At 42.3% G+C, this 5,194-nt stretch overlaps 1 pseudogene; it reads left to right on the top strand.

Annotated features, from left to right (window-relative positions):
• The first annotated feature begins 1,160 nt into the window (after nucleotides 1–1,160).
• Nucleotides 1,161–2,870, top strand: LOC125518920 (uncharacterized; annotated as a pseudogene).
• The last annotated feature ends 2,324 nt before the right edge of the window (nucleotides 2,871–5,194 follow it).

The raw sequence follows: 5,194 nt of genomic DNA, 5'->3' as shown, positions 1-5,194 counted from the left end.
TTGGAAATCCCATACAGTTTAGTCAATTTCTTCAGTGACAGAGGCAAAGATCTTCTAGTCTCTGAGGATTTTGTTATGACTGAGGTGTTAGGAATTCGCCAGTGCAGATTGCCTATAAGTGAGGAACATGATAGCCCCGAGGAATTTGATAGCTCAAATATCCGACCGTTGTTGTGCTACGCGCCAGCTGTCCGAAAATATCTACCCACCTAATGGTCATATCATTAAAGGGTATTTATGTCTTATCAGGTCGGGCTGCTCCCTAGGCTATAAATAGCCGCCCCCTACAACCACTAGTTGGTTGGCTACTCCGAGAGAAACCGACACTTGTCATTGAGAGCATCCCATCCACAGAGTACTTTGAGCGAAAATCATCAAGTGAGGAAAAAGCCAAACGCAAACACCTACAAACCCAAAGTGATTGAGCAAGAGATTGTTCCTGTGTGGAACGGATGCTTGTTACCTTTGAGGACTGTGCATCCTCTAGACAGTTAGGCGTCATGGTCTATAGCATCCAGGAGGAAATTGTGGATCGCCAAGTGATCGAGTCTATGAAGGTTTGGAAGTCACCTAAAGACTCACCATGAGTGATCGGGCGAGGTCTGTGTGATCTTAGCTCAAGGATAATACAGTGAGGACTGTGTGTCCTTTAAATACGTAGCTGCTCCAACCAGACGTACGAATGCAACAGCAGTTGGAACTGGTCTACCAAATCATCATCTTCACCAAGCTACTAGTTCTATTTCCGCAACCCTTTCATTTCCTCATTCTTGTGTTGAAGTACTTGATCATTACTGTTTGAAGAATTTGACTGAAGACTTTCTCAATCACCTCAATCCTAATTCCTCAGTCACCTTGTCTTTAGCCTACTTATCCTGTTTATACGCTTCTTGTACTTTGTGCATGTTTTCATTTCATCATGATGGCTGTGCTACTACTCTGTTACACTTGCATCTGAGTACTTATTCCGCTGCTAGTTGTTCGTGACTTAGGAATTTCCTCACAAAGAAATTCCTCAGTGACGAATTTGTAAAAATCGCCCATTCACCCCCCCTCTAGTCGATATAACGCAGTTTCAATTGGTACCAGAGAAAGGTACTCCCTTGTTATATGTGATTTTGGTATAACCACATGGATATTTAGTTATGTCAACCGCAGGAATGAACAAAGTGACATGCCCCATCTTTGATGGTCATGATTATCCCAAGTGGGAGGCCGTGATGAAGAAGCGCCTCATGGCGATGAACAGCGAGCTGTGGACCGTCACTCAGATTGGTGTTACTGATCTTTTCAAGATGGTAGAGGCTGATGATATTCGCAAGTACACTCGACTTGACATCATGGCAAAGGACATCATCTGCTCCTGCTTGTCCCGAAATCAGTTCAGGAATATTATGCATCTTTGCCATGCGAAGCTTATCTCGGACCGAATCTCTGACGTCTATGAAGGTCATCAAACTCGTCATGATCCCTGGTTTGAGGATTTCAAGGAATCACTCAAAACGATGAATTTTGGTCCTGAACCATCATCATCTGCACCATGCCTCATGGAAAAAGGTGCTAAGGTAACTGAATATTTCTCATTTGAGTCTAGTGATGATGAATCTGGTGATGAATTTGGACCCAGCTATACCAAGCTTGCTTATATTGCAACTGAACAACAAAATGCTTTGGAAAAGGTTCAAAATATGTTGGGTGAAGAAATGGATCGTACTCAAACTCTGACTGAAAATCTTCAGAGACTTCAGTCTAAGTTTGATAACCTTCAAAGTCATCATAACACTCTCTTAGCCGGTCATGAGAAGCTTTCTTATGAATTTCTTCAAAGAAAGCAAGATCTTGAGAAGCTAAGGGTGAGTTATGAAGTTCTTCAGAAGGAACGTGATTCATTGCTTGCTCAGCAGATCAATTCCGCTCAGGTTCAATTCATTCCACCATGTTTGAAATGCATTGAACGTGAATCTACTAATTCTTCACCTGAAAGTTCAAATGCTTCTATTGCTGCAAATTCTTCAATTGTCTCTATGGTCACAAATTCCTCATCTGAGGATACCACTAGTATCACTGACAATGCAGGGTTGAAGGAATTGTATGTGACAGGCATGTACAAAAGCCTCAAAGGGCATCAGGCTCTTTGTGATGTGCTTAAAAAGCTGATCCTCAACAGGAACCCTAGAAAAGAGGGTATTGTCTTTGAGAGGAAACTCAATGCTGATGGGACCTACTGGAAACCTGAGTAGTATCCCAAAACCTCATGGGTTAGTACGAAAGGACCTCCCGTAGATCCATCCACTCTATCTGGGTTTACATGTGAATCTTCATATTCTTCTGATGATTCATTTGACTCCAACTATAAACTGTTCAAAAATCAGAATGGTGAAGTATTTGCTAGATATGTTGGAACTAACTGCAGGAACGGCCCCCCTATGAAGAAAATATGGGTTCCCAAAAGGTGCCTTGAAAGTCTTCAGGTGAATGTCATCATGACACCACCTGTGAAGAATAGGAACCCCAGATCAAATTCTTCATATGAACCAAAGTATTCATATGGCTCCAAGTCCTCATATGGACCAAATTCCTCACGTGGATGAAATGCCTCATATGGATCCAGATCCTCATATGAACGTCACTGTGCTAACACTTCTGTTTCGCAGGGAAAGTCTAAGGGCTATGAATATGTGCATTGTTCCTCAAATCATTATGTTCATAAGTCCTCGAAGAATTTCTCTACTTATTCATATGCTTACTCTAACCCCTCTTCTGTGAAATGAAGTGGACTGGCTTCTATGCCACCTTTTTCTTATGGAGCTCACAGAATGATGAACTCTTTGCCACCCGTCCAAATGTGAGTGGTGAAGAAAAAGAACTAATCTCTTATGCAGGGTCAGGTCTCCAGGCGAACTTAAACGTCTGAAGAATTTGCTGGAGACCTGAATATGCTTGAAAGGACACAAGCTAATCATGAAGAAATGAATATTCATTTATCACGTCCTTATACTGCTATTTCTGTTGTATTGTTTGATGAAATTCAATCTGATGAATTTGATGCATATTCTTCACTGATGAAGTATATGAGTTCGTAAGTTGCACTAATTCATCTGCAGGATGATCAACACAAAGCTACTGAGTGGGTCCTTGACAGTGGATGTAAAAATCACATGACCGGTGACAAGAACTTATTGATGGACACTGCTTTATCTCCATCGCATCTGAAGCATATCACCTACGCTGACAAAGGCAAAAGCAAGTCTTCGAAGGCTTTAGGAGAGGAGACTTGTATATTGTTGATTTCTCTACAGGACCACAACCTACCACATGTCTACTTGCAAAAGCTTTAGAAGGCTGGTTAATTATGGCATCGACGACTAGGTCATGCTGGCATGAGGAACTTGCACATACTCACGAAGAAGAAGCACGTCATTGGCATTTAGGGTGTCAAATTCCTCAAGGACCATCTGTGTGGAGCTTGCGAGGCTGGAAAGATGACCAAGTCCAAGCATCCCTCGAAGACTATCATGACTACCACTCGTCCATTTGAATTGCTTCACATGGATCTCTTCGGCCCAACTCACTATGCCACATTCACAAATGCTGCATCTTTATATGGCTTTATTATTGTTGATGACTATTCTCGTTACACATGGGTGCATATCATCACTTACAAAAGTAAACTGCAGGAAGTCTTCAAACGATTTTCCTCGAGGGCTTCAACAAACTTCGGTGTGAAGATCAAGCACATTAGGACTGACAATGGGACCGAGTTCAAGAATTCTGGTCTTGATGACTATCTTGATAAACTTGGTATTACTCACGAGTTATCTGCTCCTTATACTCCTCAGCAGAATGACGTCATGCAGCGCAAGAATAGGACTCTCGTTGAGATGGCTCGCACAATGCTTGTTGAATACAAAATGCCGCCTCGCTTCTGGCCTGAGGCAATTGATACTGCGTTCCACATCATCAACAGGGTATATCTTCACAAATTCTTCAAAAAACCTCATATGAACTCCTCACTGACAAGAAAGCCAAAGCGAGTTATTTCAAAGTCTTCGGTGCTAAATGTTGGATTAGAGATCCTCATCACAATTCTAAATTTGCACCGAAAGCACATGAAGGTTTTATGCTTGGATACGGAAAGGACTCGCACACCTACAGAGTCTTCAACACCGTTCACCATAGGGTTGTTGAAACTGTAGATGTGCGGTTCGATGAAACTAACGGCTCACAAAGGGAGCACCTACCTCCTGTGCTAGATGAAGTGTCACCTGAGGAATCCATTAAGCTCAAGGATACTGAGGATGCCATACCAACCGAAGAATCTGCTAAAGAAGTCATTCCAGAACATGAAGAACATCATGCTGGTGCACCCAAAGAAAATGGCTCCGAAGAAAATGTTGAGCCCACTCAAAGTCGTCAACCTGCTCATCCTCACATCGCAAATGAAGTGCAGATGAGCAAATCATCGACGACATCAACGCACCAGGTCCTCTCACACGCTCAAGGGCTTCACATTTTTCTAACTTTTGTGGGAACTTTTCTTTTATCTCTATCACAAAGCCCACCAAAGTTGGTGAGGCATTTCTCGAGCTTGAGTGGATACAAGTGATGCAAGAGGAATTACATCAATTCGAGCTCAACATTGTCTGGGAACTTGTCAAGTGACCAGACCCACGCAAGCACAATATCATCGGTACCAAATGGATCTACCGCAACAAGCAAGATGAAAATGGCCTTGTGGTGAGGAATAAGGCTCGTCTTGTAGCTCAAGGCTACACACAGGTTGAAGGAATTGATTTCGATGAAACTTTTGCACCTGTTGCTAGACTTGAGGCTATTCGCATATTGCTTGCTTATGCTAACCATCATAATATCATCTTATATTAAATGGATGTGAAAAGTTTATTCCTCAATGGTAATCTTGAGGAAGAAGTATATGTTGCTCAACCCCCAGGTTTTGAAGATCCTAAGCATCCTGACAAAGTCTTCAGACTCAATAAGGCTCTCTATGGCCTCAAGCAGGCCCCTCGGGCGTGGTGTGATACTTCGAAGGAGTTCCTCATGAAGAAAGGCTTCAAACCAGGTTCACTTGATCCAACTATTTTCACCAAAACCTATGATGATGAATTATTCGTGTGCCAAATATATGTTGATGACATTATCTTAGGATGTACTAACCAACGTTACTGTGACGAAT

The sequence above is a fragment of the Triticum urartu genome, chromosome 7A (assembly GCF_056163025.1).
Source record: "Triticum urartu cultivar PI428250 chromosome 7A, HENAU_Tu73, whole genome shotgun sequence".
Lineage (NCBI taxonomy): Eukaryota > Viridiplantae > Streptophyta > Magnoliopsida > Poales > Poaceae > Triticum > Triticum urartu.
The sequence above is the reverse complement of the archived record's forward strand: the minus strand, read 5'-3'. Positions and strand labels throughout refer to the sequence as shown.